Consider the following 13,287-nt stretch of genomic DNA (forward strand, 5'->3'; position numbering starts at 1 on the left):
ACAGCTCTCTTAGCCATACTACCCAGGGACAGCTCTCTTAGCTATACTACCCAGGGACAGCTCTCTTAGCTATACTACCCAGGGACAGCTCTCTTAGCTATACTACCCAGGGACAGCTCTCTTAGCTATACTACCCAGGGACAGCTCTCTTAGCTATACTACCCTGGGACAGCTCTCTTAGCTATACTACCCTGGGACAGCTCTCTTAGCTATACTACCCTGGGACAGCTCTCTTAGCTATACTACCCAGGGACAGCTCTCTTAGCCATACTACCCAGGGACAGCTCTCTTAGCTATACTACCCAGGGACAGCTCTCTTAGCTATACTACCCAGGGACAGCTCTCTTAGCTATACTACCCTGGGACAGCTCTCTTAGCTATACTACCCTGGGACAGCTCTCTTAGCTATACTACCCAGGGACAGCTCTCTTAGCTATACTACCCAGGGACAGCTCTCTTAGCTATACTACCCAGGGACAGCTCTCTTAGCTATACTACCCAGGGACAGCTCTCTTAGCTATACTATCCAGGGACAGCTCTCTTAGCCATATTACCCAGGGACAGCTCTCTTAGCCATACTACCCAGGGACAGCTCTTTTAGCCCTACTACCCAGGGACAGCTCTCTTAGCCCTACTACCCAGGGACAGCTCTCTTAGCCCTACTACCCAGGGACAGCTCTCTTAGCCCTACAACACCGAGGGACAGCTCTCTTAGCCCTACTACCCAGGGACAGCTCTCTTAGCCCTACTACCCAGGGACAGCTCTCTTAGCCCTACTACCCAGGGACAGCTCTCTTAGCCCTACTACCCAGGGACAGCTCTCTTAGCCCTACTACCCAGGGACAGCTCTCTTAGCCCTACTACCCAGGGACAGCTCTCTTAGCCCTACTACCCAGGGACAGCTCTCTTAGCCCTTCTACCCAGGGACAGCTCTCTTAGCCCTTCTACCCAGGGACAGCTCTCTTAGCCCTACTACCCAGGGACAGCTCTCTTAGCCCTTCTACCCAGGGACAGCTCTCTTTAGTCCTACTATCCAGGGACAGCTCTCTTTAGTCCTACTATCCAGTGACAGCTCTCTTAGCCCTACTACCCAGGGACAGCTCTCTTAGCCCTACTACCCAGGGACAGCCCTCTTAGCCGTACTACCCAGGGACAGCTCTCTTAGCCCTACTATCCAAGGAGAGCTCTCTTAGCCATACTACCCAGAGAGAGTGCTCTTAGCCCCACTACCCAGTGGCAGCTGTCTTAAAGACCTCCTTACCACAGACAGTTGTCTTACATCCCTAGTACTCAGGGACAGCTCTCTTAGCCCTACTATCCAAAGACAGCACAAAGCCTTACTAACCAAGGACAGTGTTTTAGCCCTACTACTAAGGAACAGTGCTCTTATCCTTACTGCCCAGGGAGAGCGCTCTTAGCCCTACTACCCAGCGATAGCTGATTTACAGCCCTACTACGCAGGGACACCTGTTTTATAGCCCTACTACCCAGCAACAGTTGTCTTATAGCCCTCCTACCCAGAGGCAGCTCTCTTATAGCCCTACTACCTATGGGCAGCCCTGTTATAGCCCTTTCCAGGGACAGCTGTTTTATAGCCTCTGGCCAGGAAGATGGCTTCATTATTGATATAAATTTTAGAAATAAACCTCTATCTAATAGAAAAGACTTAATGTTCTTCATCAGTGGTGTAAATTTTTTTTACATAAAGATATACAAGGGCTTGACAAATTGGTCACACAATATAAATCCATGCAAAGTAAAAAAAAAGAATTAAAAAAGTAAAAAGAAATATAAAACCTTATATTCACCTCTCCGGCTGCCCTCGGTCTCCACCCGGCAGCGTCCTCTCTCCTCGGCGCCCCGCGGTGTACTGGCAGGACCTGCAGTGACGTCCTTTAGTCAGCTGATGGTCACACGACCATCACCTGACTGCTGATGTCAGCGGACAGGTGATGGTCGCGTGACCATCAGCTGACTAAATGACATCACTGCAGGTCCTGCCAGTACACTGCGGGACGCCGAGGAGAGAGGACGCGGTCGGGAGGAGACCGGGGGCCGCCAGAGAGGTGTGTATGAATAATTTTTTTTATTTTTTACTTTATAATTCTCTTTTTACTTGCAGGTACCATGGTACCCGGGTTGGAGGAGAGTCTCCTATTCTGCAGACCCGGGTACCATCCGCGCATTGAACCACATAACATTCGCATGTATGCATGCGGATATTATGCAGTTCAATGCAAGTCAATGGGCACTATTTCACCACAAAATCGCGCCCAAATTGGATGTGCTGCAGATTTTTCCGCAATGATAAACCGCAGAGGAAATTTCCGCAGCGTGTGCACAACACATGCGGATTATCATTGGGATACATCTTAACAAGCGATTTTAATGCGTTTCCACGGCAGAAATGCTACTGCGGAGATGCATTAAATCCGCATCGTGGGCACTCAGCTTTACTGAAATTTTGCTTGGTCTTTCAGATCTTATCTTGACCTCCACTGTTCCTGTTACCTGCCATTTCTTAATTACATTTCGAACTGAGGAAAGTGCAACTTGAAACCGCTTTGCTATCTTCTTATAGCCTTCTCCTGCTTTGTGGGCCTCCACCATTTTAATTGTCAGAGTGCTAGGCACCAGCTTAGAAGAACCCAATGCTGCCTTTTTTTTGGCACAAGGTTAGAGAAGGCTAGGTTTTTATAAAGCTGGGAAATTTGCATCACCTGGCCTTTCCTAACGATGATAGTGAACAGGCCATAACCCTAACAGGCTTATTAAGGTCTGAAACCTTGGTCAAAGTTATCTGAGCACACAAGTCTCCAAGGGTGCCCAAACTTTTGCATCTGACCATTTTCCTTTTTGTAATTTTTAAAATGAAAAAAAATGACAATATTTTTTTTTGCCTAAAATACAAAAGAAATGTGTCATCTTTAACTTTAGGCCTTTTAGAGACCTTTTCATCTTCAACTTGCTTAACTGTTCATTAACAATAATTTTGACCAAGGGTGCCCAAACTTTTACATGCCATTTTACACCACAGTATTGCTAAGCTGGTGGTGAATCCCTCGTCATAATCAGCTTTATCTGTGACAACAGTGGCATGTCCCTTATTGGCGGTTTTAATGATTATTTCTTTATTCTCTATCAGCGAGTGTAGTGCCTGTCGATCAGGAGGTGAAAAATTATTTTGGTGATGTAAATGCCTCTGTTCAATGTCAGAGTGTAAAGAATAAAAATCTTGTTCAACAAAGTTAATAAGGATTTCAAGAGCCAGAGCTCCTGTAGGTTATTTGAAATTATTTTTGGGTTGAAGACCCAGATCAGATAAGATTATAAAAGCAGATCTACTGAGTTCCTGAATTGGATAAAGGAGGGTTAGAAAAATGTGCCTTCAGAAGCAAAAAACTGTTACAGATTCATCTCTAAATTAAATGTAATATATTTATAGGTAGGACAGAATGACAAACCCCTTTTGTAACAATGACAGTTCCGTTATACCCAGAGACTTTGAAAAAATGTTCACGACCAAAGGTGGTTTACCTAAAAATGAATAACTCTCATTAAGTTCTGGGCCCTTCTTACACTGGCCCCGTCTTCTAATCTTCTTCCTCTTGGTGGTCTCCTGCGAGACACTAAAAAGGAGCCAAATATCCACGAAGTTTGTTGCTGGAACCCGAATAATCGGAAGAGGACCTGTGTCCTGTCTCGACTGCAGTAAGTAGCATAGTTGTCCTGCCATCTGTAGACTCTATTGAATTGATAATCCTTATGCCACTTACAAATTTGGATCTTTTCTTATTCTCGGTTTCTTTTTGATGCTGTTCTAAATTAGAAGAGATTCTAGACTTTAGGGACGAAAACACCTTGGTAGAAGTAGAAGACGTTAACTGAGTATCTATGTTCAACACCAGCTCCTGGGTAGCTATGAAGGATTTCTGTAAGGGACGCGTCAGAGAGCCGTATAACTCAGACGAGGATCACAACGCAATGCTCAGATTGGCCGTTGGCTCTCTCAACCCGAGTGTAACAGCATGTATTTCTATGCAACTATCACACTTGGGTTAGAAGAGCAGACAGGCAGTCCGAGCTATGCGTTGCAATCCTTGTCTGAGTTATATGGCCGTCTGACTCTTCCCTTAGTGTTCAACTGTAAGAGTCATTAAGTCAAACAAGCATTTATTAAGGATTTGCTAATACCTTATAATAGTGTGGGCGCAACAGGCCCACCAGAGTTGATGTACAAGGCCAGATAAGAGGTGTTGTGATAAACGAGCCCGGAAAATCAATACGGAACACACACAGTAGTGTTAAGCATAACAATCCACTTTAGAGAAATGCGGGTGGTGTTTATATACACCCCTGGTAGAAAGGGCTTTATGCCAACAAGCAACAAGCATCGATCCAGAATATCAGGGACTTGAAATGTGTAGGGGGGCGATCTCTCTATGTAAAAGTGCTGCGTGATAGATTTAGAGCATAAATTGGGGACTGAGAAGACAAAATGGATCCTGATTTCCCATAGTAGTCCAGATTGTCACAGAAGATAGTTGGGCATAGCGGTACCTTCAGGCCTCTTGGAATACGCTGGACTTTTAAATATTTGGTCAGAGTAGTGCAGTGTAGTTCTATGTTGATGAGATGGCGGGATTTATTTTCCAAATCATGACTGCATGTTTCTTTGGGTGGGACACAGAAATTCACATAAGATATTTGATTAAAAAATTATATTACTGGATTATTTTGTATTTTATGAGAAAGTTTTGTTAGACATGATCATCCAGGGTGCTTTGTTAAATTTAGGCTGGGGCTACACAACATGACAGTGGTCACAGGGCCAAAGTTTGCTCTGAGTAGCTGCTACATCACACTGTCATTCAAGTAAATGGTGACCCACAGCCCCATAAGTACAGTATGAGGACCCCATAGGTCCTCTATACACAGTATGATACCACATAGCCCTATATATACAGTATAAAAGTCCCACAGTCCATTCACATACAGTACAATCGCATCACAGCCACTACATTCAGAATGATTGCCTCACATCTCCCCTACTTGCAGTATAATGCCCCCCCATAGTACTTCCCTCCTGCCATGCTGCTAGTCTCTCGTCCAGGACTGTTGTTTGGAGATCCTCTCAGGCAAGTACAGGCAGCGACAGGCGCGCTGCGTGGCATCATCCAGAAAAATGTTCTCACACAGATATTGTGTGATACAGTCAAGATGGCACCCAGCACATTTAAAGCCCCCCGATAGCTGCACCTCTGACACCTGGCCCAGCCCACTCTCGGCCACAAAAAATTGCTTCGGAGCCCTCGCATTTGAGACCCCTGCTTTAGGTTGTGTTCACACTGCGCTTTAGCTGACGGTTAGCAGCTCTGTCAGGGCTTATGTCTGAAACCATAGAAAACCATATAAAACGGGATTCGGCCATATGCCTTGATAGGGTCATTGATTGTAATTATGCAGACAGAGCCAATGTGTGCTCTGTAGGACATGATTTTCAAAGTCACTTATGGTAGGTTAGGACACCATGTGAATATAGCCGTACACCCTAATGTGCTGTAAGCACATAGTCAATAATATGTACAGTAAAATCCTCTGTAGTCACAGCATACAAATCCTGCACTTGGGAGATATTACCAGATTAAAAAGACTGATTCTGAAATGTTTGAATTAATGACGATTATATAGTAAGGGCTCAATTCATCAAGACCAGCGTTGTTCACACCGATCTTGAGGAGAGGTCATGCTGGAGTCAGATGCCCCTAATTCATGAAGAGCTGCACACTTCTTCATGAATCTGGACCACCTAACAAATGGCATGTGCCTCCATTCGCTACGCTAGAAATCTCACTCCAGTCAGGGAACACCACAGCTAATCATGAATTAGACAGGTTGTGGGGTCATGTCCCGTCCTACCCTAGCTCTGCCAATTACGGTAGAGCTGGGAGAAACTAGCAAGAACATGCCAAAAGTTGCAAAATTTAAGCACAACTCCGAGTTACGCTTAAATTTTGTGACTTTTCAAAGCTTCTACACCAGAATTCTGGTGTGAAAGCTTTGGTGAATCAGGACCTATTTCCCAAGGTTTCCTTACAACTAGAGAACCAGTGCTGTGTCATTAGAAATGAAAAAATGTATTTTTTTTCTTAAATGTCTGAGTTCATACTATGCCTTCTATGTCGACAGCATGTTGTGTTCTTTTATTCTGCACCGATATGTTATCTTCAATAATACTATATATTATTTGAGTGGTGATGGATTCTTGCTATATTTGATAACCCGACTGCCATTTCCAGATATTCCCACATGAATATGACTGGAGTCTTCTTTAGTTCCATAGTACAAGTCATCTAGGTCTCTCTTTCCTTATGCACTTAACAGATCAATTGACACAAGGCATCCATCTGTAGGTTAGGTCATACAGGCATTCGATGGTGTCTAAGTGAACATGTGTGGTCTTCAGACAGTGCTATGTGGACATATTTTATGATCTCTGCCACTGGTTCAACTGTCATTTACACATGAAGGGCAGGTGGATCTAAAAACAGCAATTTAATCACGTGTCTTATTTATTGCATTATGATTTAAAGGGAACCTGTCACGTTGAACAGGCAGTATGATCTGCCAGCATCATGTTACAGAGCAGCAGGATATAGCTATATAGTTTTTTTGTAGAAAGATTTAGTCGGTATGTCGGTAATATCCCATCCAATCCACACAGGTAAAGAAATCAAACCATAGATGTCCATAAATTGAGTTGTGTGTAATAATGAGAAATGGCACAGAAAAAATAATGAACACGCTTACTGAAATTTAATTAATACTTTCTTTGTTGGTGATGACAGCTTCAAGACTCCTCCTGTATGGAGAAACTAGTCGCAGGCAATGCTCAGGTGTGATTTTGGCCCATTCTTCCACACAAACACTCTTCAAATCCCGAAGGTCCTGTGGGCTCCTTCTATGAACTCAGCTTTAGTTCCTTCCATAAATTTTCTGTTGGATTCAGGTCTGATGATTGGCTGGGCCATTCTAGCAGCTGTATTTTCTTTCTCTAAAACCAATTGGGAGTTTCCTTAGCTGTGTGTTTGGGATCATTATCTTGCTGAAATGTCCTGACTTGTTTCATCTTTATCATTCCATGGTAGATGGCATCAGATTTGTATCAAGAATGTCTTGGTACATTTATCCATTCATGCTTCCATAAATTATATGAAGTTTCCCAGTACTAGTGTATGCTGAAAAACAGAGTGGGACCCAGATTCTAAATCAAATGGAAAAGCCCAACCTAGAAGAACTTCTACAAAGTGTTTAGACCGAGAATATAAAGAAAACCGGGGTTGTCTATAGACTGAAAAGTAAGGGGGCAAAACTGTGGAGATTAGGAAAAAATCTGAGGGAAACAAGGGTGAATGGAGCAATTGAAAGAGGTCAAAAGGGGAATGATTGTAATATTTTACCAAAACTATCATAACTTTAATTAAAGGGAAGTCTATAAATTTCAGCTACTAACGCCATCCTTTATGATACCTTGTTGTGGTATTCCTAATACTACAGTAGCATTTGTATAAAACAGAAATGCGGGAAGGATGTTCTGGCAGGGGTCATAATATTTCTATGAAGGCAGGGCTTATGATATTCATCTAATATGTCTCTTATAGGGCTGTTAATCACAATGTCCAAACAATAGAGTTAATGGCACTTCACACACTATATAAACAAACATGCTCAGACTAAAGGTGAACAGCCAGAGGACCGCAGAGAACCAGAATATAAACTTATTACATTTTTATTGGAAACATATAAAAACGCATTATAAAAATAACAGAGTGCCTTGTCTAGGGGACGCCACTGAATCCTGACAAAAACATTAATTGGAGTGGGACAATCACAATATGGGACACTATATAGATAGACAAGTGACTATCTATATAGTATCCCATATAGTATTGTATCCCATACCCCAAACACCGATTTCTCAGTAACGGAGGAATGGACTGGCCCTATAAAAGTTATTTCTGGACTTGTCTTGAGCTACATGCTCATATAAATATTTTGGGGGGTGAAATCCTGCTGACAGATTCCCCTTAGGCATCTGTTGTCTTTGGAAGTCGTCTTGTTGATTTTATTGGCATCAAATTTTCAGTAAATTCAAGTAAACCCAGGAACAATGTGAAAACTTTCCTTTGGCAGCTGCTTGAATTGGGTCAGATCATGTACAAAATGTTTCATATAAAAGCATGGAAAACAGCACAGAATGGCCTCCATGGAAGCGGTCTAGCAGACTTTGTTTTTTTCCATTTCTCATTCAGCCAAAATTACATTGTACGAGAGCCGCACAGAACAGCATTCATGTCAGGATCCTGAGTAAAGCTGTGTGGTGACACACGTCTGCTCAGCCAGAGACCCATCCTTACAGGCGTGTTCCCTGGAGTACAGCGTGTAAAGTCACTCATATTGATGCCATTCGCTAGTCTACAGTATGCATCTATAGCGCCATATCTTATAGACAGAACAGACTTGGGAAGTCCATGGATCTCACACGGTTTGGACTCATCATGTTGCTGCTCTATTTAATGGGTAGCTAACATGGGATCTCTGAAGCTGTAGATCCAGGCTGACTACCGATGGAGTAAGCTAGTGATATGGTCTGAGTTACCATATGACAGATGCTACACTGAGAATAGAGCGAGCAGCTCCTTTTCCTTTACTTGCGTTTCTCACTGATCACGGTGGGAGTTTCTCGCTCACCGACTGCAGTGTAAAGTGTACGTTCTCATATCGCCTCAAGCAAAGGAATGCCAACAATGGAAAGAATTAATTGGAAGAAGAGAAAATCCTTCTGACAAATTGCAGGTGACCTTATATACAACCTGTTGAGACTCCAGCTATTTACTGTACCTATAACCCCAAACACAACTTACCCAGCAGGGGGCAGAGCATACAAGGAATCAGTAGGCACAGGCCAGTAACATGGACTATTTCTACAGCTCTGTGTTATATGATTCTTGACTCTACACTGCATCTCCAGAAAATTCAGACTCCCACATTTACCATCCAGAAAGAAGTGACTGATACAATGTGATGTATACAGTGCTGCAATAAAAGGTTTTTCTTTTAATATTAAGATTATATTTTGATGTGCCCTTTAAGGTGGAATAGTAATGACTAGTGATTAGCGAGCATACTCGCAAGTACTCGGTAATTGCCCGAGCATCTCAGTACTCGAGATGCTCAGAGCTTGCCGAGTACTTGTGAGATGCTCGGGCGGATGCTCGGGTCCCCTCCCTGCATGTTTGGCGCTCTTTAAAGCGCCATTCAACATGCAGAGATTGCCTGCCATGCACTGTAATGCCGCAGCCATGTTGGTTGTGACATTACAGTGATTGGCTGGCCGCACAGCGTCATCAGGTCTATATCAGACCTGGCGCCGCTGTGCTCGTCAGTCTACTCCGCAATCAAGCAGTGTAGGGAGAGGTGCTGCTGAGCAAGGGAGAGATTTGGGTGTGTATTAGGTAGTGTAGGGAGAAAACAAGTACATTACACATATCCATCTCAACAAACAGTCCTTCTGAGGACTAATCCATGTGCAGAGATATCAGGCAGGCAGTGTATATAGGCAGTGTAAGGTGGCTGCCGGACAGGTCGTGGACGGGAGGCATGTGTCCCGGAAGTGCCAAGCTTCGGTGATGTACAACCCGGAGAAGCAGGCTCCAGCACACATAGTGCTGAGAGGAATTTAATGGGCCGGGATTACTGGGCCAGGGTTTACGAGCAGCTGAAAGAGCTGGGAGGGGGGGGGGGGGGACAGCTGCTCACTTACCTCCAGTCCAAGTCTTGGATGGCTGATTTAAGACAGCTGCGCCTGTCTCAGTCTGTCTGTGTGTGTTGGGCAAGGTGAGCAGACCTTGCATGTGCTGCTTAGGCTCCGCAGGAGGCAGAGGAAGGCACTTTGTTTAAACGGCTGAGGCCGTGCTGTATGGACTTGTTATTTTGAGCTTTGTTCTGTTATTCCTTTTTTGTGCCAGGAAAAGGCTGTTACTTTTGTTTCCTCACTGGTGTATGGACACTAAATAAACCACCAGTTTGTTTGAACCCGCGGACTGCATCACTGTGTGAACCTGTACCTACCTCCAACACGGCTCGGTGAGTACAAATCCCTACAATAGATGCTAGAAGCACGGGCACAGATCCCAAGCGGCAGTGTGACTGCTACAAGAAGACGTATATGTCCTGGGTGAAGTCGGCCATAAGCCAGCAAGCATCGCTGGACAAAATGGAGGACCTACTTAAACATCTGTTGCGGAGCGGAGATGGAAAAGGTCTCACTCCATCGAGCACTTCATGGCATTCAAGCAATCCCTCACTAATTTCAAGTCCGCACTCACTACAGCAAAACAAACCTACTTCTCATCTCTCATATCCTCCCTATCTCACAACCCTAAACAGCTATTTAACACTTTCAACTCTCTCCTTCGTCCCCCAGCACCTCCTCCCTCTTCTCTCATCTCAGCCGACGACTTTGCCTCATTCTTCAAACAGAAGATTGACACCATCAGACAAAACTTTGGCCTAAAGTCCACACAACCCCTCCTCATATCTACTCAACCATCCTCCTCCAAACCCCACTTCTCCACCATTACAGAAGGTCAAGTCTCCTCTTTACTCTCCAAATCACACCTCACCACCTGCGAACTTGACCCAATCCCATCCCACCTCATCACTAACCTCACCTCAGTCTTCATCCCAACCCTAACCCACCTCTTCAATCTATCACTAACAACCGGAGTCTTCCCCTCATGTTTCAAACATGCCGCAATCACACCCATCCTCAAAAAGCCCTCCCTTGACCCTTCCTCTCTGACCAGCTACCGCCCCATATCACTTCTCCCCTTTGCCTCAAAACTTCTAGAACAACATGTCCACCTTGAACTGTCCTCCCACCTCTCCTCCTGCTCCCTCTTCGACCGTCTACAATCTGGCTTCCGACCGCATCACTCGACTGAAACTGCCCTGACCAAAGTCACAAACGACCTACTAAATGCCAAATCCAAGCGACACTACTCCATCCTCCTCCTTCTGGACCTGTCATCTGCCTTTGACACAGTGGACCATTCCCTCTTACTCCAGATTCTCTCATCTCTTGGCATCACGGACTTGGCTCTATCTTGGATCTCCTCATACTTAACAGACAGGACATTCAGCGTCTCCCACTCACGCACCACCTCCTCATCTCGCCCCCTATCTGTCGGTGTCCCCCAAGGTTCAGTTCTAGGACCCCTGCTCTTCTCCATCTACACCTTCGGCCTGGGACAGCTCATAGAGTCTCACGGCTTTCAGTATCACCTCTATGCTGACGACACACAGATCTACCTCTCTGGACCCGATATCTCCTCCCTACTAACCAGAATCCCACAATGTCTGTCCGCCATCTCATCCTTCTTCTCCGACAGGTTTCTAAAACTCAACATGGATAAAACAGAGTTCATCATCTTTCCACCCTCTCATTCACATCCCCCATCTGACCTATCCATCAACATCAATGGCTGTTCACTCTCCCCAGTCCCACAAGCTCGCTGCCTTGGGGTAACCCTGGACTCTGATCTCTCCTTCAAACCACATATTCAAGCCCTTTCCACCTCCTGCCGACTCCAACTCAAAAACATCTCCCGGATCCGTGCATTCCTCAGCAAAGACTCTGCAAAAACACTAGTGCATGCCCTCATCATATCCCGCCTCGACTACTGCAACCTCCTGCTCCGTGGCATCCCTTCCAACACTCTTGCACCTCTCCAATCTATCCTAAACTCTGCTGCTCGACTAATCCACCTGTCCCCCCGCTATTCCCCGGCCTCTCCTCTCTGTCAATCCCTTCACTGGCTCCCTATTGCCCAGAGAATTCAGTTCAAAACTCTAACCATGGCATACAAAGCCATCCACAACCTGTCTCCCCCATACATCTGTGACCTAGTCTCCCGGTACTTACCTGCACGCAACCTCCGATCCTCACAAGATCTCCTGCTCTACTCTCCTCTTATCTCCTCCTCCCACACTCGTATACAAGATTTCTCCCGTGCTTCCCCCCTACTCTGGAACTCTCTACCCCAACATATCAGACTCTCGCCGACCGTGGAAACCTTCAAAAGGAACCTGAAGACCCACCTCTTCCGACAAGCCTACAACCTGCAGTAAACACCACTGCACGACCAGCTCTACCCTCACCTACTGTATCCTCACCCATCCCTCGTAGACTGTGAGCCCTCGCGGGCAGGGTCCTCGCTCCTCCTGTACCAGTCGCTGACTCGTTTTGTTAAGATTATGTAAATGCTTTTGTTATGTATATCCCTATCACATGTAAAGCGCCATGGAATAAATGGCGCTATAATAATAAATAATAATAATAATCTGTTGCAGGCCCAGCAGGCGCAACAAGTGCAACACCAGCAGCAGCAAGCGCAACACCAGCAGCAACTTCAGCAACAGCAGGCGCAGTTCCAGCAGCAGTACCTGCAGAGCAAGCAAAGCAGGCAGCAGCAACGGGAGCAGCAGCAGGAAACAAATAAACTTCTGATGCAGCAGATCCAACCGCAGCAAAGACAAATGGAAATCTTGGCAGAGCAGATCCGTGGAGGACGACCGCCACATCATCAGATCCACGTGATAACTCACACGTCAGGAAGATGGTAAGAAGAGCATTACAGAAGAGGCAGAACTGGTGTTCCTGACGGTCTTTGAGAGGGTGGCAGAGCGGGACAAATTGCCTCCAGAGCAGTGGGCGGAGGTACTGGCGCCATATTTGACAGGTGAGCCACAGAAGGCCTATTATGACTTGGCCTTGCAGGATGCGAAAGAGTACACTAAGTTGAAAACTGAGATTTTGGCACGCTTGGGAGTGACTCTGACTGTCAGGGCGCAACCGGTGCACCACTGGGCCTGTTGCAGTGACAAACCTCCCCGGTCCCAGATGTTCGACCTCCTACACCTAAAGTGGTTGCAACCTGAATCTTCCTCCCCAGCACAGATGGTGGAGAAGGTCATAATAGACAGGTTTATACACTCTCTCCCGAAGTCGGTGCAATTCTAGGTTGCCCAGGGAGATCCCCATAATGCCGATGACTTGGTGGGGTTGGTGGAAAGATACCAGGCGGTTGAGAGTTTGTTGGGAAAACAAGGGGTCGTAGCCTCTCAATACTGAGGTTCCCAAAAGGCGGCAGACACCCAAAAGAAGGGAGCTATAGCCACACCTGGGGGGCTTCCTAGAGTTCAGGAGGTGTCTGAGTTGCTGCC

The sequence above is a fragment of the Phyllobates terribilis genome, unplaced genomic scaffold, assembly GCF_046119375.1.
Source record: "Phyllobates terribilis strain yellow unplaced genomic scaffold, ASM4611937v1 Scaffold_3__8_contigs__length_932513732, whole genome shotgun sequence".
NCBI lineage: Eukaryota > Metazoa > Chordata > Amphibia > Anura > Dendrobatidae > Phyllobates > Phyllobates terribilis.